Source organism: Panthera onca, chromosome B4 (assembly GCF_046562875.1).
Source record: "Panthera onca isolate mPanOnc1 chromosome B4, mPanOnc1 haplotype 2, whole genome shotgun sequence".
NCBI classification, from domain to species: domain Eukaryota; kingdom Metazoa; phylum Chordata; class Mammalia; order Carnivora; family Felidae; genus Panthera; species Panthera onca.
This window is the reverse complement of record NC_138345.1, coordinates 104541658-104563755: the sequence shown is the minus strand read 5'-3', so window position 1 is coordinate 104563755 and position 22098 is coordinate 104541658. Positions and strand designations below refer to the sequence as shown.

The 22098-nt window shown below is 37.0% G+C and overlaps 1 long non-coding RNA gene across 1 annotated transcript; it reads left to right on the top strand.

Annotated features, from left to right (window-relative positions):
• Window positions 1-12931: 12931 nt before the first annotated feature.
• On the top strand, window positions 12932-15626 carry LOC132695474 (uncharacterized). The gene is made up of 2 exons (XR_009617837.1): window positions 12932-13116; window positions 15496-15626. It is a non-coding gene; the product is annotated as an uncharacterized LOC132695474 (long non-coding RNA).
• Window positions 15627-22098: the final 6472 nt, after the last annotated feature.

Here is a 22098-nt window from a genome sequence, read left to right as displayed (position 1 = left end):
TGGTAATTAGTTTGTACACAAGGAAAAAAATCATCAGGTTCAACTTGCGATGGCCCTGTGCCTTTAATTTCAACAGTGTGTAATTTTATGCAGTTATATAAACAATTCTAGGATTTTCAAATTTACTCTTCACATGAATTATCAGACTGTTAAAAGTATTTTGCACTTTTTCATTTCTCTGATTAAATAAAGAAAAAGAAAATTTGCCTGGTTAAGTAGGTAATTAGCTGAAACTCTGGAAGTAGGTTCTTTGAGCTTGACTTGCAGAGTTTGGCTGTGAAACTTTTAGATAAATCCTCTGAGTTAAGTTTTTAAAAATTTCTGGAGCTAAGAATAAAGATTTTTCTTCCTTGTCATCAAAAACAGTCTATAAATAGCCCTATGCATTTCATAACAGTAGCCCTAAACTTTTCCTTCTGGAGGGGTTAGTCAGAAAATTTTCCTCAGCATTTAATTAATTGGAATTTTTAATTATTTTGGAAGCTTTGAGAAATAAAATCTTCACTGTCTACTGGTCCCAGGAAGGTACTGTAAGAAGCAAAGATTGTTAAGGGGAGTAGTGGCTTCATGAAAGAAAAACCAAACTGTCATGATTCTCTTGTAATCTCCAGCAATGGGGACAAACAAACAAACCCCCATGTAACCATACACTTAATGTTTAAAGTCAATGGGTTAAGAGAACCAATAGCTAAGGAAGGTTAGTAGGGGAATGCTTCTTCCTATTCTTGATATTTCCTTATCCCTGGAGGGAGTTTCCATAGTATAGCCCTCCTTGCCTCTCTCTTATCCCTCTACCCCCACTTCTCCCGACAAATGAGGAGTTAGTTATGTTATTGGAGAGCTTACTTTCTCAATCTTTCTTTCTCTAACACAGGTGATTTTTAAACTTTAGTGTGATACTAAATATACTAGAGATTCTCTTTAAGAATTTTTCTGAGCCCTCTCTCCAGAGATTTGATTTAGCAGGTCTAGGGTGGACCCATGACGTTACATTTTTAATAGTTTCTCAAGCGATGTTGAGGCTGCTCATCCAGGAACCGCACTTGGAGCACCACTCTGTAGTAACTCCCTGGCAAAAAAGAGCATGCATTCTGCTCTGCTCTGCCATGTTAACAGTTCTTCAGTGGCAGCTTCTGCCTCCCTGGTAAGGCCAGCACTACAGTCACGTCTAACAAGATTGGTAAGTCTGTCCAATTCTGGTTCAATATAAGTAAGCCTACTTTGCAATAAATAGAAATGCCTTACCCAGTTTTCATTCTCTGTCTTAATATTTCATGTGTATTTTAACATGATCAGAAGTTAGGTGGGGAAGAAGGAAGCTCTTACTGCGTGCAACTTCTGAAAATCTCAAAATGAGCACATGTTTTCATGTAGTCAGTTGACCTGCCTAGATTGAAGGGAATTTAGAGGTCTATATCTTGTCTACCTTGTAAAGCCAGTATGCAGTCCACTGCTGTTCACTGTGTACTTGAACTCAGTGCTTATTAAATAAAATGTAGCTTATATATAAATGTTATTGTTGCATCCTGGACAAGGAGATATTTCAATGTTAGTTGGAATTTTAAAAGTTACCTCAAACATATGAGTTCAAACATGAAATATGAAACACATGAAATTCAGCAATCTGTTTTGAAGATCTGATGCTGCTGAAATCATTAAATGGGACTTTCAAGAATGTCCAGGGCACCTGGGTAAAGTGTCCAACCCTTGACTTCAGCTCAGGTCTTGACCTCACAATTTGTGAGATCAAGCCCTGCATTGGGTTCCACACTGAGCATGGAGCCTGCTTGTTGGGATTCTCTCTCTCTCTCTCTCTCTCTCTCTCTCTCTCTCTCTGCCCCTCCTCTGCTTGCACTCTTTCTCTCTCTCTCTTTGAAAATAAATATACATTTAAAAAAAAAGAATGATGTCCAGTGCTCAGTAAATGAACCATCTTGATGTGTGATATCCTGGGAAGTTAATTTTTCAAGTTTAATTTATCATTGACTTTATTCCTTCAAGGTTTTCTATCTCATGCTGAGTGGATTACAGTCCAGCAACTACTCCTAGCAGCTAGCCAGCTGGTGATAATTGCTGTTAATTTCCTGGTATTTGGCAACCAATTGTTCCTTGACAACTGGAAGGAGATAACAGAAGTGTCAGAGGGAATTGCAAAAATAACATTTATTGCTTTTGCTTGATTATAAAAATGGTACATTCTTCTTGTTGAAAGTTTAAAAAATATGGAAAATATAAAGAAAACAGTAAGAGTTTAACATGACTCTTCTACTCAGAGGAAATCACTTGCATAATTTAGTGAGTTTCAGCTCCACCTATCATCCATCTTTATATGTCTTGATAAATACATACAAATCACCACCACCACTTCTAGTAACAAAAATGTTGCATCATACTATTTATTCAGCTCTGGATTGTACTTTTTTCTACTTAAAGATATATCCTCAGCATTCCCCCTCTTTAGTTTTCAGAAAGGTTATTTTTTTGGCACTACAATATTCTTTCATACGGTTGTGGAGTATATTGGTTTAAGAAATAACCAGGAGCAAAAAAGTCCATCAAACTGGCAATTTATCCTGAAATTTATTGTTGAATACAGGAGGAGTAATTCTCAAAAGCAGTCAGATAATGTAATTTCACTTGCTAACCAGAGCCTAATAAAGGCCTAGGCAGCCATAGAAACAAGCCCAGTGTTGTTGGACACTATGCTATGTTTTTATTGCTTATGTTAATGAGTAAAAACCTAGATATAAGGAAATGAGTATTTCTTCTTTTTTTTCTGATGTGTGTGTGGGGGAGATATTTCTCTCATATCTATTTGTTTTCAATAGGCAAACCTTTCTTTCTTTCTTAATAACTAAATCTGAGTCTAACCTAGATTTATCTCCCTGGTTTATGGGTAAATTCAGTCATAGGTCTCCTCCTTCTCCCAGGTATGCGATGTATCCATAGTTCAGTGCAGCATCAAGATATTTTCTACCTGTAAATGCTAATTGGGGTATAATGCTCACTGACCTAGCCTACAGGTACTGTTCTAATGCTTAAAAATTAACTTAAAGGTTGGGACTTGTATTAGAGTTTTCAGGAGAAGCAAAACCAAGAGCATCTATAGAGATATACATAAGAGGATATTATTACAGGAATTGGCACACATGATTATGGAAGCTAAGTCCCACAATCCACCGTCTGCAAGCTGGAGAACCAGGAAAAACAGCGGTATAATTCAGTCTGAGTCCAAAGGCCCCGGGAACCAGGAGCTCCAATGTCTGAGGGCAGAGAAGATGGATGCCCAGGCTCATGAAGAGACAGAATTTGCCCTTCCTTTACCTGTTTTTTCCCCATTCAGGCCTCCAATGGATTGGATGATGTCACTTATATTGGTGAAAGTAAATCTCCCTTTACTGAAATAAATGCTAATCTCTTTCAGAAATATCTGCACAAATACAGCAGGAAATAATGTCTTACCATCTTTCTGGGCATCCCTTAAGCTAGTAAAGTTGACATATAAAATTAACCATTGCAGTACTCCTTGGTGAGTACTGTTTGGATGCCAATTTTTTAGGTATGTAACACAAACCTTTCTGAGTTTTACCAGCCTCCCAGCTACTGTCCTAAAGTACATAGGGGTGAAACTATCCCCCCCCCCCACCCCATTCTCCAAATTTATTTTAGTCTGTGGAAACATCTTCTTTCATTTTTATGATCTTTGAAAACATATTTTAATGAAATAGGCTACTAATTAAAATAGGAAAAAATACTGTCTTCCAATAGTTTCTGTTTTGGTGAGCAAAAATCTTTAAGATAAAGAAGCATCATGGTCCTGAATAACTGTTTGGGCTGGAGTGAAAAGAAAATCACATAAAGTTTAATATATATTTTTGAAAACATGAATGGATAAATGAATAAATGAATGAAGGGTCACTAATTTCTAAATACCAAGGATTTCTACAGTGTAGACAATCACATATATTGTCTTATTTTACCTCACAACAGCTCTGAGGTAGTAATCATTGTTCCCATTTTTAGAGGAGAAATAGATGCTTGAAATAGTTTTTAATTGCCCAGGGTCACGTTGTAAAAAATATCCATGTAGTTTTGATCCTATGGTAAGTGTTTATTTTGCCAAACACGGCTCCTCTGTTATGATGGAGTAACCACTAGAGAAAGAAGAAATAGCGCAAGAGTCTTAAGAAAACTGAACATCTAAAAAATCTGTATCAAGCAGTCAGAGAAATGGAGACTGATGTCTCACGAATGGAGACAACAATTCTGTAGCTTTCTAACTAATACATATGAGACTTGTGGCATCAAGGGTCACACTTGGGAGGAACATGGGTTCTGTGAAAGAAAGATGAGAAAATATTTGGAAATCAAGACAAAGTCACACAGAGTTTAGAAAAGTGATATAACTAGGAGAGTAGAGGGATAAACTGATCTACTGGAGCTCCAAAATCAGTAAGCATGTTCTATTATAGGAAACATAGATTTCTGGGAAAAAAACAATTTAGCAATGTAATAAATCCCCTGAGTTTCAGTGATTCCAATAATCCAGTTTTGTTCCTGGAAAGAACTGATGATTTGTTGTTGACTCCCTGCTGAGGGTAGTAGAAAGAAGGGGATCCACTGGAAGATGTGCTCTTTAAGTAAGGAATTGTAACAGACATCCTGCCTCTACTCAGTCTAATCTGCTGGATGCTAATTGTTGCTGCTGAGTTATAATAAGGAGGTAAATGATATTTCCAGAACAAAGCTCCCTAAAATCTTAGAGAACTGTGTAATGTGGTTTTGAACAGCAACTGGAAGTACTTCAAGGAATAGTGATGTTTTCAAGTGAATTCAGACATTACAAGTGGTAAAAAAAAGGGCATCTAAAATCTGAATCCTAACACCAGAAGCTTGAGTCCTTGACTAAGAAATTAGTTGTCACACAAACCAAGAAGAATGTTTGTTTTTTAAAAATGTACTGTATTTTATTTTATTTTACTTTATTTTATTTTAATTCCAGTAAAATAAACATATAGTGTTATATTAGTTTCAGGTATACAATATACTCATTCAACAATTCTATGCATTCCTCAGTGCTCATCATGATAAGTGTACTCTTAACCCCTTTACCTATTTCACCCATCTCCTTCCACCTCTTCTTTGGTAACCATCAGTTTGTTTTCTATAGTTAAGTGTCTGTTTTTGGTTTGTCTCTTTTTTTTTCTTTCTTTGTTTTGTTTCTTAAATTCCGTATATGAGTGAGATCATATGGTTTTTGTCTTTTTCTGACTGACTTATTTCACTTAGCATTTTACCCTCTAGGTCCATCTGTGTTATGGCAGGATTTCATTCTTTTTTTTTATGGCTGAGTAATATTTCATACACACACATATATATACCACTTCTTTTCTATTTATCTTTTGATGGACACTGGGGTTGTTTTCATAATTTGACTATTATAAATAATGCTGCAATGAACATAAAGGTACATATATCTTTTTGAATTAGTGTTTTTGTATTCCTTGGCCAAATACCCAGTAGTGGAATTACTGGATCATTTGGTAATTCTGTTTTTAACTTTTTGAGGAAACTCTGTATTGTTTTCCACAGTGGCTACACCAGTTTGCATTCCCACCAACAGTGCATGAGGGATCCTTTTTATCCACATTTTTGCTGACTCTTGTTTCTTGAGCTTTTGATTTTAGCCATTCTGACAGATATGAGGTGATATCTTATTGTAGTTATGATTTGCATTTCTCTGCAAGAAGTGATGTTGAGCATCATTTCATGTGTTTTGTTGGCCATGCTTATGCCTTCTTCGGAGACATGTCTGTTCATGTCTTCTGCCCATTTTTTAATCGGATTATTTGTTTTTTGGGTGCTGAGCTTTATAAATTCTTTGTATATTTTAGATACTAACCCTTTATGAGATATGTCATTTGCAAATATCTTCTCCCATTCAGTAGGTAGCCTTTTAGTTTTGCTGATTTCCTTAGCTGTGCAAAATGGTTTTTATTGTGTAGCAGTGCCAATAGTTTATTTTTCCTTTTGTTTCCCTTGCCTCAGGAGACATATCTAGAAACATGTTGCTGTGACCAATGCTGTGACCTTTTCTCTGTGATCAGATAAATTACTGTCTGTGCTCACTTCTAGGATTTTTGTGGTTTCAGGTCTCTCATTTAGGTCTTTAATACATTTTGAGTTTATTTTTGTGTATGGTGTGAGAAAGTGGTCCAGTTTCATTCCTTTGCATGTAGCTGTTCAGTTTTCCCAAAACCATTCTTTGAAGAGGTGTTTTTTTTCCCATTGCATATTCTTATCTTCTTTGTCAGAGAATAATTGACATATAATCATGGTTTTATTTCTGGGCTCTCTATTATTTTTTATTGACCTATGTGTCTATTTTTATGCTAGTACCATACTGTTTACTACCATTTTGTTATATAACTTGAAATATGGAATTGCAATATCTCCAGTTTAGTTCTTTTTCAAGATTGCTTTGACTATTCAGGGTCTTTTGTAGTTCTATACAAATTTTAAGATTATTATTATATTTTTTAAAATGTTTATTTATTTACTTTTGAGAGACAGTGTGACTAGGAGAGGGACAGAGAGAGAGAGAAAGAAAGAGAATCTCAAGCAGGTTCCACACTCAGCACAGAGCCCAACACAGGGCTCAATCTCATGACTCTGAGACCATGACCTGAGCCAAAATCAAGAGTCAGATGCTTAACCAACTGAACCATCCACGTTCCATGGATTACTAACTATTAATAAATACAATTTATTTAAGACACATTAAAAAATAAAATTTATGGGGCACCTGGATGGCTCAGTTGGTTAAGCATCTGACTGCAGCTCAGGTCATGATCTCACAGCTCGTGGGTTCAAGCCCCACATCAGGCTCTGTGCTGACAGCTCAGAGCCTGGAATCTGCTTTGGATTCTGTGTCTCCCTCTTTCTCTGCCCCTCCCCCACTCACACTCTGTCTGTCTCTCTCTATAAAATAAAATAAAATAAAATAAAATAAAATAAAATAAAATAAAATAAAATAAATTTATGGTCTCAGATGTATCATATACCAATTTCCAGGGTATGGCTACTAAATAAACTAAATGTGAGATTATTACATAAGGTGGTAAAGTTTAACCACATTAATGTCCTGAAGAGTTCTTGGAATGGATTCACAAAGGAAATAAGCAGTTGGAACTTGTAAAAATACACATAAAAGTCAGGAGAGGAGGACCGGCAGTAGCCAGCATCAGGAAGAAATATGATAATATATGCTGAACTCCCAAATTCACTGGAGCTGTAACTGATAACAGATGTGAATATACTCTCCTCCTAATGCCAGTATACATATATTTTATGTGCACTCATCTTCATGGAGTTAGGAACCTCTTGGAGAAAACAATGTGAACAAAATAAAAATGAAACAAATCAAACAAAATAAACTTTCACTTGTTCAGTACTTAGGGTATAGATCTAGGCTAGATAGGCATTACTGGTAAATTGAGACTATGGGAGGCATCAGAGGCCAAATTATAATGGGCTGAGGGTTGGGGTGGACTCTTTGGCACCTGAGAAATAATTCTTTTAAAGGAAAGAAAAATTTTGAGCATCACAGGAGTGCAATGGCCTTGACTATAATGGGGAGTTGGAAGAAAAGTGAGTTTATAACTGAGTTCCTCACCTTTTCCTCTGGGCAGGCAATTTTGACTGGACTATACCTCCTTATGAATGAATATTCTGGTGAAATTTTCAGGCTGGAAGATAGATAAAGATCTTCCAGGAGCTCCTGTATACTGACCACCTATTGTTTTCACAGAGAACTGGTTTGAGAGGTCTGTTTATTATAAATAAACCTATAATTTATGGATTGATGAGATATAGCCAAACTGAAAAATAGAAATTAGTCACATAATTTGTGTAGCTACCTGAATTGTAAGGTGTGAAATCTAAGAGAACCTCAAATTAAGCAGCTTCCCTGTAAAGTTTATAGCAGACACTGTTAGTGCTGGTCATTCTAACTTACAACACACTTCAGAGTGGAAGTAATTCTAGGAAAGGGAATCTGGTGGAGTTAGGACATCCCAGATTTTGATTTGGCACTGATTATGTCTCCTTTCATGATTGTGTCCTTTGTGAGTTAGTAGTAAGGCTTGGTGCTGGGTAAGATGTTTTGTGTAATCCTGATTGAGAACTGAGCCCTTTGGAGGAGGGCACTAGCTATTACTTGAACTAAAGATGGACTAAGAGCCTACAGCCAGACATGAGAAATTAATGAACTAGCAAAGTCTAAGTCTGTGACTTAATGTTAAAATGACATCAAACTGGAGAGCATTTGTGAAAAGTAAAGGAGAATAGTGCTCAAGTAATATCATCTCAGAGCCAAATACATAAATGCTACTTCTTCAAAATTCTTACATTTGAAGGTGACAGACTAACAGATGGAGGGAATGGATGATGTGTTTCTGACACAAATTACAGAACTGGCACAGAGGCAAAGTGAGGGACTTTCTGGACATCTGCTGGAAGTCTCAGTTGGCTAAAATCACAGCATCTGACAAGTTCTTGATTTGCCTTGCTGATGACTTCATCTCCCAAAAGGCAGAAAAAGTAAGAACAGAAATTGCTCTCCTAATTTTGACCCTCTTCTCAAAATAATTGGTAGACTAAAAGAGATGGAAAGCCTTGAGGAAAAGAAACAATGCTGTTTTGGAAGTTAGTAAAACCATGAAAGAAAGGCTGGGTGTGTATTGACAAATAGTCTACATATGGTGAAGGTCAGCTTTATAAATGCATGGATTTATAGGCTCACTTCCATGAGCTAGAACTCCACAAGGGAAGAGTTGTGAGTGTATTAGTTTTCTATTGCTGCTATAACAAATTATTACATAATTCATGACTTAAAACAGCACCAATTTGTTATCACAGGTTTGTGGCTCAGAAGTCTGGACACAGTGAGGCTAAGCCAGATTCTTGGCTTAAGACATCATGTGCCCAAACTTAATATCTTGTTTGGACTAGAGTCCTACTGGAGGCTCTGGGGAAAATTACACTTTTTTTTAATGTTTATTTGTTTATTTAGAGAGAGAGAGTGTGTGTGCAAGCAGGACAGGGGCAGAGAGAGAGGGAGAGAGAGAGAATCCCAAGTAGGTTCCACACTGTCAGCACAGAGCCCGTGGTGTGGGGCTCCATCTCAGGAACTGTGAGATCATGACCTGAGCTGAAATCAAAAGTCAGATGCTCAATGGACTGAGACATCCAGGTGCCCTGGGAAAATTTCACTTCTAAGTTCATTCAGGTTGTTGATCAAATTCATTTCCTTGAGGAAATGTAGTACTAACATCCCTATTTCCTTGCTGGCTGTCAGCTGGGGCTAATCTGTATTCTTAGGTTGCCTATGTTCCTCTTTCATGCTTTTTATGTCACTGTTTTCAGTAACAGCACATCAAGTCCTCCTCACATTTTGCATATCTCTGACTTCTCTTCCTCCTGCATCTATCTGACTCCATATGTAAAAAATTCTCTGCCTTTAAGACTCTTGTGAAGGGCACCTGGGTGGCTCAGTTGGTTAAGCATCCAACTTTGACTCAGGTCATGAACTCAAGGTTTGTGGGTTCAAGCCCAGCATCAGGCTCTGTGTTGACAGCTCAGAGCCTGTAGGCTGCTTTAGATTCTTTGTCTTCCTCTCTTTCTTTCTGCCTCTCCCCTGCTTGCATGCTCTCTCTCTCTCAAAAATAAATAAGTAAATGTTTAAAAAAAAAAAAGGATTCTTATAATTAGATTGGGTACACATGGGTCATCCAGAATCCTTGACCTTTCCTAAGGCCTGTAACTTTAATTATGTCTTCAAAGCCCCCCTGTATTTTTTTTTTCATGTTAAAAGGCAGAGATTAGTGCATAGGTATCTTTGGAGGGTCATTTGCATACCACAGTAAGGATCTTCTTAAGATTTGAACTATACAAAGGATAAAAGTAAGGTATGAAAAAGGCAGATTAAATTACCTGGAGCTCACATTTTAAAAGAGTACTTATAAAAAGTTTTTTAAATACTTAAATTTTAAGAATAGTGTCAGGAAGACTAATATCCTAAATGAACTGATACATTAAAAATGTTTTAAAAAATACTGAGAGAGCCTTTACATTTATATTTTCTATAAAGAGATAAGGTTTTAGTCCTGGGGCTGGCTGAAAGAAGAGTATTAATGAATATCCAGGAGATAACGGAATTTTGCCCTTAAGATAAATAATCTTGGTGGAAAAAAATTCACTCAAGAAATGTGAGAACTAATTGTTTTAGATGCTCAAATGAGCTGTGTCTTGGCCTACTTTAGCTGAATTATATGTTAGAGCAGTGAGAGGATTTAAGGAAGAAAGTACCAAACATGATTTTTAAGGAATCCTATTAAATGGGAGAGATTCAAGAAACACAAAGTAAAGGCATTGACATTGTTTTGTTCTATTTAGTAGTTTAGACACAGACTTACATGGAGACATAGAAAGGGTTGCTCAGAAGTATCTTGTTCTGGGGGCACTTGGGTGGCTCTGTCGGTTAAGCCTCCAATTCTTGATTTCAGCTCAGGTCTTGATATCATGGTGATGGGTTCAGGCTCCATGCATTAAGCTCCTTGTTGGGCTCAAAGCCTTCTTAAAAAAATAAAAAAAGTATCCTGCTCTTTAATCAAGAAGGAGAGTTAAAAAGAAAAGGAGAGTTAAGGCACATTTAAACTTTTCAAAGTTCTGATTTCAATGTTTATCAATGGCTACTAACCATGGATACTTATTCAGATGTCATTAATTGATGTTGACACAAATAGTGACCAAATAATATTCTTCAAAAGATAAAAGAGAATTTACAGTGACTGAAGACTATTCTTGTTTTGAGATAAACAAAAATACAAAGATATATAAGTTCTGATATCAACCTCTAGTTTTTCTATGTTAAGAAACTCAAAACCCATAACCAGTATGGAAAAAAATAAATTTTCTGTTGTCTGACCTATAGTCTTTATTTCAGAATTTGGTAATTCTTTTAAAATTGGGCCATGTTCCTCTTGTCCTGAACAAAAAGGGTTTTATGACCACTTTTTATTTTAAAATGTAAATAAAAATAATGTATTCATTTTTCTAACAAGTGATTTTTGAATGCCTGTAATAGGTCAGAGCTGGCTCTAGACAAAATTGCATTCTTTCTTGCATCTCTGCCTGTTTATGAGATTAATTTTCTTTCTGTAATGTATTCCTGAAGATAGTTTCCTCCACTGAGGATATGTTGATGGTAAACTTCCTTAATTCTTATGTGTCTGAAAATATCTCTTTCACACTCACTGTTAGATGATAGTTTAGGTAGGCATAAAATCCCAGGTTAATTGTTACTTTATTTTAGATATGAAAAGTATATTTCTTTTGTTTTACAGTTTTTTTGTTGTTGCTGTTGCTGTTGAGTTCTGTTATCTACTAATTGTTATTATTTTCTTGGTGATCTGTTTTTTTCTCATTGGTTGCTTTTCCTTGTCTTTAGCATTCTACAGTTTCATTTTGATGTGTCAAAGTACAGATTTGGTTTTGTTTCATTTTCCCTGAATTGTTTTTATACTTTTTAAAAAAGTTTATTTTGAGAGAGACAGAGACAGAGAAAGTAGGGGAGGGGTAGAGAGAGAAGGAAAGAGAGAGAGAATCCCAAGCAGGCTCTACAGTGCCAGCACAGAACCCTATGTGGGGCTCAAACCCACAAAGCTGCAAGAACATGACCTAAGCCTAAACCAAGAGTCTGACCTTTAACCGACTGAGCCACCCAGGTGCCCCTGTTCTTATACTTCTTGATTGCTGTTACTTGATTTTCCTTTACCAATTCTATAAATTTTTTAGTGATTTTTTTTCTTTGAAATTTTGCCTCTCCCCTATGCTTTCCACTTGGTAAAATTTATACCTTTACACTCTCAAGAGTCCTTTAATCTCCATTTATAAAACTTTTCTCTCTTTATCTCTGCCTGCTACATTTCAGATAATTTCTTCAGCTCTAACCAGCATTTTATTAATTATCTCTTGAACAATGTCTGGTCTGTACCAAACCATTGAGGTTTATTTTTATTTCAATGACGACATTTTCAATTTCTATAAGTTCTTTGGCTTCTTTTCCAACTTTCCTGGTCTTGTTGTTTTATAGAGTTCTTTCTCATATCTTCAATTTTTATTTGTATAATTATTTTAAATATCCATTTGATCATTTTTTAACTATAATTCTCAGGGGTCTAATTATTGTATGTGTTGCTTTTACTGACTCTCACAATGTTTTTTTTTTCCCCTCCCATATTATGGAAATTTGTATAATATGCTTATTTTCATGAGAGATTTATCTGTGGGAATCTTATGGGGCCTCAATTAAATATATTTTCTTCTGTCAGGCACCTATGGGATTTATTATATATAAAATTATAAAGTCAAAATTCACACTCTAACCTTATATGATGGCAGGACTTTGCAAATTCTTAGGAGGAGACTTTTTGTTATTATTTCTATCAAGATTCTAGGCAGGAATCAAATTTTCATTTGTTAGGAATTCAGTAATTTTTTAAATGTGAATATAAAACGGAAGGTAGTTTATGCAGAAAAGTGGGGCTTAATTATGGAATGCAGTGTAGCTTCATTGAGAACCAGACAGATGAGTTATAGACAGTCATACAATCAGATACTGGCAGATAGATTATACCCAGCCCATCTCTCTCCCTCCCTCTGTCCCTCTTTACAATTATTGGGAAAGGGCGTATGGCATCAATTCATACAATCTGGGAGCTTGTTCATATCACGCAAAATGGATTCTAGATGACTAGCTCTTTAGATAGGTAGAAAATTAAAGAAGGGATAACTATAATTTTGAGACACTTAGGACTATTATTGGTATAATTTAAGCTAACAGCTCTCAATTCTCAATTACTAGGCTTATTTAGAAAGTCATATGGTAACTGATGGTATCAGCACATCAAGAGAACTACCCAAGTGAACATGAAAGTTAGAGAGCAGACACATAATGAAAAATCTAAATTATGAAACCTAAAAGAAGAATGGAAGGAAACATGAAATGTAGAGAATGAAGAATTTAACAGTCACAAAGACCACTATACAGACCAGGTACTGTAAACGAAATCCTACAAGTAGTTGTAGGGGAAATGGAGTCAATGTTTTACTGATTTAGAGAATGGAGACTGTGAAGTTTAGGTGGCCCAACATCATACAATTAATAAAAAGAACTGGCATTTGAATCCAGGTCTGGCTCCAAAGGTCATCCTAAGAGCACAGTGTTTTGTAACACTACACCATGAGGAGAGCACAGAATCATGCGACTCAGATAGACTTGAAGATACCATGTTCTTCTAGTAAATTTTGACAAGGAGTCACAGAATAGCATCAGAATGAAATAAAGAACTTACCTATCTTCAATGAATGAAACAAGTTGATTTTTAAAAATCTACTTTATAACCTTGGTTTCAATCCTTCATCTACTGTGATGAATTTTTATCCCTCATGTAGTCTCTTCTTCTGAATCCACATCCAAGTAAAACTTTAATTTCTTATGTCCCTCTCTGCTCTGCACCAACTAAACTCAACTCATGTTCCTCAGTCAAAAGCCCAGGTTTTGGAGTCAAACAACCTGACATGAATCCTGGCTTCACCACTCAACAGCTGTGTGACCTCAGGCAAGCTATAAAATCTCTCTGTGTCTGAGTTTCTTAGCTAAAAAGCAAAAGGGAAAATAATAATAGTCAATACCTCCATATGGCATATAATAAGAACTTCCAAAATGTTAACTTCAGAAATATTCTTGATGGAGAGAGGGACAATACACATATGTAGGTGATACACAAAATCTTTATGTTTGGCATACATGTAAACCAATTAGAACAGATACTGACCCTAGCACTGGAACAGGATCCTGGAAGCATTTAGCTTTTCATTGCCAAATAGGGGGAGGTCCCATGGGTCCTAGAAAAAGACGAAATTATTTGGGCAGTGAGAAGGAACTCAGAGGACAAAGTGCTGGTGCTATTAGCCAGTTAATGTATGAGCATTCTTATCATAAACAAATAGTATAGTCACATAGTATGTACTAGTTTGATATAGTCCTGAGCATATGAAAAAAAAAAAGACAGTGATGAGAGAAACTAGTGTCTACAAAACTAAAACTAGCCAGGCTCAAGATTTTATATTGGAACATTGTTCTTCTGATGGGAAGATTGCCTTTAAATCTCATTCCACTAGTGTAGTTGGTAAGAAAAATAATAATAAATATTGATTGAGCATCTCTTAATTGTGAGGCATTGTGTTAAATAATTTTCATGCAAAAACTAAGCTAATCTTCACAAAAACATATTGAGGTAGCACCATTAAAATATGTACCTTGCAGAAAAAATGAGGAAGACAGAGTGTTAGAATTCATTGAGGAAAGCAAAATACCAAGTATTTCAGAGTACATTTAATATGGAGGATAAAATAATGATGAAAGTCAAATAAAATAATGATGGAAGAGAGCAAAAAGGGGGTGCCAACAACATCTAAAGATAATAATGGTTGGGGCCACTGGGTGGTTCAGTAGTTTGACTTCAGCTCAAGTCACGATCTCATGGCTGGTGAGTTCAAGCCCCATTTTCAGGTTCTGTGCGGACAGCTCAGAGCCTGAAGCCCATTTCAGATTTTGTGTCTCCCTCTCTCTCTGTCCCTCTCCTGCTCTCTTGGTCTCTGTATCTCTCTCTCTCAAAAACAAAAACAAAAACAAAAACAAAACAAACCCGCATTAAAGGTAAAAATGGTTGGTAGCAGCCATCATTCCTGGAGCTAGGAAACAAAAGAGAAGAGATATATTATCAGATCATAGGAGATTAGAGAAGACAGCCTACAGGGTTCAAGTTTGGACTTCTTTGGGGAAGCTCTGCTCACCAGGGCTCAGGCTTGGAATTCTTTGGGAAAGCTCTTCTCAACTGGTGTCAGATCTCTGTGAAAGTGTCATAATCTGCAAGGTACACAGACGACCAAGGATACTGTTGGATACTTGGAAAGCCTAAGGATCATTTAAACTTTATTATGTAAAAAAGCTTATTTATTTATTTATTTGTTTGTTTGTTTATTTTGAGAGAGAGGGCGGGGGAAAGGAGGGGCAGAGAGAGGGAGAGAGAGAGAGAGCAGACTCTCTGCTGGCAGCACAGAACCCGACGTGGGGCTCAAACACAGGAACCATGAGATCATGACTTGGACGCTTAACTGAGGCTACCCAGCTGCCCCAACATAAAGGAGCATTTAGCTCAAAGGATAAGTAAGTGAGGCATAGGAACAGGTTCAGGTTTATATCCAAACCTGAGTGGGTGTGGTGAGGCTACTGTTTGATGTGAAAGAAGAAACCGTAGGCTACAGCCAACAATTTGCTGCTGTTGGATCAGTGCTGATGGAAACTGAATAAAATGTGATTCAAGGCCCTTCCCTCACACACTTTCCCATTTCTTTTTATTGCCCCCCAAGGTAGAACCTAACAGCTGACAAAGGAGACTGGAAAGTGTAATTTTCATAGACTCCTCACCAGCATCACAGAAAAATGTATGGAATGAAGAGCTTGGAGCTGAGAGCTGTGTTGCATGGTATTTTGTACAATGTAGGTATATATAGTTTAAAATGCAGAATTTGGAGCTGTGTTAGTTATTTGCCCTCACAGAGATTAAGTAAAAAGCACCATCTCTGGAAACCAGGTTTCTCACTGTTGGGAGGGTAAGTTTACAGATAAGCATGGGAAAGTGATCAGAATATTCCATGTGGCATGGATTAGAGTGGAGATTATCAATATGAACTCATTTTAGCTTAATATAGATACAAAAGTATGGTCACAAACAAAAGCGTATATGTATATGCGTGAGTGTATACAATATGTGTGTATATATACACACATGCATGTGTGTGGGTTAATATACATGCATATATTTCCTTCTTTTCTCAGCTAGAGAGTCTAGAAGCAATGGCATTTAGTAACAATGATCATACTCAAAACCCAGATCTTTTTTTTTGAGAGTTGGGCACTTAACCGACCACCCAGGTGCTTCTTGGGAAACTTGGCTGATTCTAGGACTGGGAAAGGAAATATATGAGATGAGCCTGTAGCATCATATTGTGTGAGAATGAGGAAAGTGCAAATTGCTTTGAAGGAGGTATGTCAAAGGGTACAAGAACCAACTGAAAATTCTCCCAGTGGAAAATTTAAGCAACAAAATAAAGTAGTAATGGGTTATAACATAAAATATAAAATAAATCGATGTGAGTCTATACTGATATAAATAGATGATTAAATAACACATAAATGAAGAATAAGAGAAATGTCCTATGCAAAAAATTCAAAATAATATATGTCAATACTCTGACCTTAGGTGGTGGAGCATAACTACTTTCTCCTTAAATATGGGTTGTACAGGAGAGCATCTTTTGGGATAAGCACTGGGTGTTGTATGGAAACCAATTTGACAATAAATTTCATATATTAAAAAAAAAATATGGGTTGTACACAGTGACTTCATTCCAAAGAGTACAGTATGGAAAGAGGTACAGGGAGGATAACTTTACAGTAGAGAAACCTGACAAATACTATCTTAGCCAAGTGGCCAAGGTCAATACCAATAGTGGTAAGTCATGTTTATAGTTTGTACCTTTGGTATGATGTGATGAAAATGACACTTTATCCCTGTGGTCTTCTTCCCATCACACCAAATCCACAGTCTAATTTTAAGAAAAATATAGAGACAAATCCTGGTGGAGGGCCATTTTACAAAATACCTGACCAGCAATCTTCAAACCTGTCATGGTCATGAAAAACAAGGAGAGTCTGAGAAACTGTCACAGTCAAGAGGAACATAAGGAGACGTTATGACTAAAGGGAATGTAGTGTACTGGTTAAGACTTTGAAACAGAAGGAGGGCATTAGGTAATAGCTAAAGAAATCTAAATAAAGTATTGACTTTAGTTATTAATAATGTTTCAATATTTGTTAATGGTAACAAATGAACCAACTGCACTAATGTTCACAATTGGAGAAACTAGGTTGGAGGTATGTGGGAACTCTGTACTATTTTGGCAATTTTTCTGTAAATCTAAAACTATTCTAAAAAGTCACCATCTCCCTTGGAAATGTGGATTATATAATTTATTTTTGCATATATACGTGCATATAAGGCTAGATTATACTATTTTACATAGATTATATTATAGATTATATTGTAAGACTGGATAAGAGAAGATTTGTTGAGGGAAAGGGCACTATTTTATTACCTCACATTCAAGTTCTTAGGAAAAGAACCTGTAATCTGTCTTATTAGCATGCTCAGGGGATCTTGGAAACTTGGAAAAGATAATGGTGCATTTGAAATGAGGTGAAGATGCGAGGTATGCGTTACTAGAGTGTCGAGGAAAGCTCAGAGAGGTAGGTACTGCAAGATCTCAGTACCCAACAGATAACATGTGCCCTAGGGTGCAAATAGGGTATCTTCTTAACAACAGATCAAGGAATGTACTATAAAGGGGGCTATCAGCAATACTGAGAAGCTCAGTGTTGCCTATCCTGTGTTGAGCAGGGTTGGTTGTAGGAAATTCTGGTGAAAACAGGTTCTCGAGTGTCATTAAAATAATAGCTTCCCTGAAGAGGAGCTAGGGATAGCACCTAAACATTTGAGGCAAGGTAGATGATATTAACATAATGGGCAGCAGACCAAATTGCTCCAAGGAGTTATCAACTGCAGGGATCAGCCTGGGTGTTCTTGGGCAACTAGGTGGATTAGAACTGGATAAGCAAGTGGCTGATGCCACCTACTGCCATGGAAAATGACCATCATTATTCAGGTTTGAAATGCGATCCATTTCTCAGACCTAGAGCCCATCAATTGATGAATAGGCCATGTTCTCTAGAAGAATCCCACAACAGCCCAAAGATATACAGTAGTGATTCCCTCAGTCATTAACCCCCCAAATACTACTGTCATTTCTCAGAGTAACTGCATTCTGAGGAAAAGAAATTTCCAAAACTTTTTAAAGCTGTTGGATATAGGGTTCAAGCTTACACTGATATTGGGAGTTCAAAAATGCCATCAAAGGGACACCTGGGTGGCTCAGTCAGTTAAGCATCCGACTTTGGCTCATGTCATGATCTCAAGGTTTGTGAGTTTGCACCCCGCATAGGGCTCTATGCTGACAGCTCAGAGCCTGGAGCCTGCTTCAGATTCTGTGTCTCCCTCTCTCTCTGCCCCTCCCCCACTCGTGCTCTATCTCCATTTCTGTCTCTCTCTCTCACAAATAAATAAATGTTTTGAAAAATTTTTAAAATGCCATCAAGGAGCCTGTATTAGATTGGGGCTCAAGCATCTCTTACTGTAATTTTGAGGAGTCCAGGGCTAACCTGTGTGGTTATTTGAAAATTTCCCGAATTTCTGATATGTATGTATTTAGCATATGGAAGAACCATCATACTGTTTCCATGTAAGGAAAAGCCAGATCTCTAAAACTATATTATCTTGGCCAGATTAATAAATCAGAAACTATAGTGCATCTGAGATGCATAAATGACAGAGTTTAGTGCCACCCTCAAAGATCAGTGACTACAAAGATCAATGACCCTCATTATATATCAATATAGTTTACTAAGCTGGCCCCTTCAAAGGCGATAGATTGTAGTGAATCACAGTGGAATACTACAAAATTTTCCCCATGGGTGGAATGAGAAGAGTGGTCTTATTTGAGCAAAGAATGGCTGTTTCTTGTCTTTGTCCTGTATGGTTGGGACTGACCTGGGAAAGTATTACACCCATCACTACATCTATGGGAGGCAAAAGAGGGCATTGATCAGAAGGTTTTGTGGAAAAATAGTCTCAGAAGCCTTTGTATGGGTTAGGTGCAACAGCCCCAGGGGACTCCCTTACATAAGGCATAGAGCCTACGGAGGGGTGGTGATGCCCTGGGTGCTAGTAGTGGGGGATACACAGGGGAAAATATACCTCTCAAAAAAAAAAAAAAAAAAGAAAGAAAGAAAGAAAAAAGGACACACACAAAAACAATAAAAAAGAAAATATACCTGTCACCATCTTCAGATACTGCAGCACAGTGGTCAGAAAGCACATATATGAGATCTGACACATGATTTTAACATAAGATCCAACACATGAGTTCAAGTCAAAGGGTCAGCAGTGCGCTGCTGGTATCTCAAAGTTCTGAACTCATTCTATGCCCAATGTTAGTGAGCATCATACACAATCACTTGTCAGGGGTATTCTGGAAGCCAATCTTATGTAATCCTGTGAAAGAAATAATACACTGGCTTGCAGAGAGCAAGGCCACCCTCTAGGCCACCCTCCAGGAAATAAGGCCTAGCCCAGGGGCCTTGGGATGACCTCCCAGGCATGAGTCATGGAGCACCTTGGGGCTTCTGGTTGATCTTGTGCACAGGATTGAAATTTGGGAAGTATCTGAAAGGGAAACACAGAGACCAGGGGAACCCCACTTGGCTCCTCCTCTGAGCCTAAGACTCTGCCCTGACATAATTTCTGGCATCAACTGGCCCCAGGCACAGAGGGGGAATTTTAACAATTTTGAGGAAAGCCCATGAATGTGTAGGGCCTCTTGAAGAGCAGAGCCTGGATCTGAGGGAGTTCTTGGTCTCTATTATGAGTTCCAAGAGGGCAGGAATGGGTCTGTTTTGCTCATGGTTTCCCTGTACCAAACACTTAATTCATTTTTGAAGGGTGAGTGAATTGGAACTTGATTGCCAAAAACATGAAAGATTAGTTAATCATGGAAAGATTTTAACTGAAGTTTGTATTTCCTTAAATGTAAAGTATATAGCTTAATGCCTTTCTCATAAGATTTTTAAAAACATTACTGTAGTAAGTTATATAAAGTGCTTAGAAGATTATCTGGCACAGAAATATACTTAATACATATTTGTTAAGAGATAAATGAATAATTAATGAGCCTATGAACAGAAGAAAAGTTTTTTCAGTTTTTCATGATTCTGACTCTATCATGATTTAAAAAATTAATTTTAGAAATGGTTGTTCTGGCTCTGATTTACCCTGGCTGATAATCAGGAGAACATAGAGATTTTGTCTCCTGACCATTTTTCTTCCTTCCTTCATTCATTCATTCCTTCCTTCCTTCCTTCCTTCTTTCCTTCTTTTCTTCCTTCCTTCCTTCCTTCCTTCCTTCCTTCCTTCCTTCCTTCTTCCCTCCCTCCCTCCTTCCCTCCCTCTTTCCTTCACTCCATCCCTCCCTTCCCCCTCTCTTTCCTTCCTTCCTTCCTTCCTTCCTTCCTTCCTTCCTTCCTCTCCTCTCTTCTTTCTTTCTTTCTTTCTCTCTTTCTTTTCAAAGAATGGAACTTCTGGGTTGAAGGAAACCAGTATTTACCTTAGTGTCTACACACAGTAGGTACTTAGTAAATTTTAGTAGAGCTCAGTTGACTTTATTAAATAAAACTAATTGATTATAATGGTGATGCTCTTGTCTAAAAGCTTGCCAATATCTTTATAGGAGTCCCAGGTTTTTCTTATCTGCCCTAAGTGTGTAGAGGCCTTGAAGATTCTGAGAAAAATCAGTTTTAGAAACTTTCCACTAGAAAGCCTAAAAAGTGAATTTATAGGAGTTAATTTCCTTATGGTTATTTCTAGTTTTTCATGTATTTAAATTTAAAAATAGCACTCTCAGAGGCTTAAAAGATTACAGAAAGCATAACTCAAATATTTTGAAGCCTATAGAAAAATGCTTGTTTTTCATTTAATCTTAAGTTATATGCATTGTATAACAAGCAGAAATATGTTGGATATTTAATTCATCTGTAAGACTCTCTAATTCATATTAATAAAAAATATGTTGAGATTTATTCCCATTGTAGTTTTCCTTGGAAAATCTTTGAGGGCTAAGATTACTCTTTTATACATACATAAAACCCTCAGACTCTGGCACATTTTATCTGAAAATAACAACTACTGTTCAAGAAAAATGTATTAATTCCTTGGTAGCTAAAAGCTAGAAAGATCTCTGCAGAGGTTTAGCATATTTTGAAGGAGAATAAAAGAAAGTCTAAATAATCTTATTTGAATGTGGGGTTAAAATACTGAAAATGTGTACTTTTTTTTTTGGTATTTAAAAAGTCATTAGTATGTAAGGACACATAACTGGTATCTTAAAATGTCAGCCATATTGCTCATCTTAACAAATGACTGCATTAGGAGGACAGCTGTCAGTATGATCTTCTGACATAAAATCAGGACTCTGATAATTTCCACTGTTGCCTTAGTTACCCATGAAGATGGTGTCATCTTCAATAGTAAGTAGAAAACTGTCCTCATCACAGGATGTCATGATTTCCTTTAAAGTATTACAAAGATTCAACATGAATATGCTAATTAACATCATGCTAATGGGCACTTTATTGTTGATAATAGAGACTACTTTGTTTCCTTCTTTAAGGAAAACAGGACAACCGATAAGTTGCATCTGACGAATGCATGGCTGGACAGCAGCTATACATTCTTTGCTCATGACTAACATGCGAAGCATTTCTCCGTCTACTACTTTTAAAGCATCTTTTGAAAAATAAAGCTTTTTTTTTAACGTTTATTTATTTTTGAGACAGAGAGAGACAGAGCATGAATGGGGGAGGGTCAGAGACAGGGAGACACAGAATCTGAAACAGGCTCCAGGCTCTGAGCTGTCAGCACGGAGTCTGACCCGGGGCTCGAACTCACGGACTGCGAGATCATGACCTGAGCCGAAGTCGGCCGCTTAACTGACTGAGCCACCCAGGCGCCCCATGAAAAATAAAGCTTTTAAAAAAAATCCCTTACTCCTTTCCTTACATAGAAATCCTGAAACAATGGCAGTGGCCCCTATGCTTTCGATTATTGTAATGATCATTGCTTTTAGGTTTCATTAATCTGGAATGGAGATTTGTTTCTGTTGAGCCTCACCATCAAACCTGTGAAAACATTGATGGGCTATGCAGTGAAGCACCTGTAAAAGGGGAGTATGTTCAAAGAGTGAGGGAGGGTGTGCTTTAGCTCTTTCTGCTTTCCTAATTGCAATTGAGTTCTGAAAACTGAA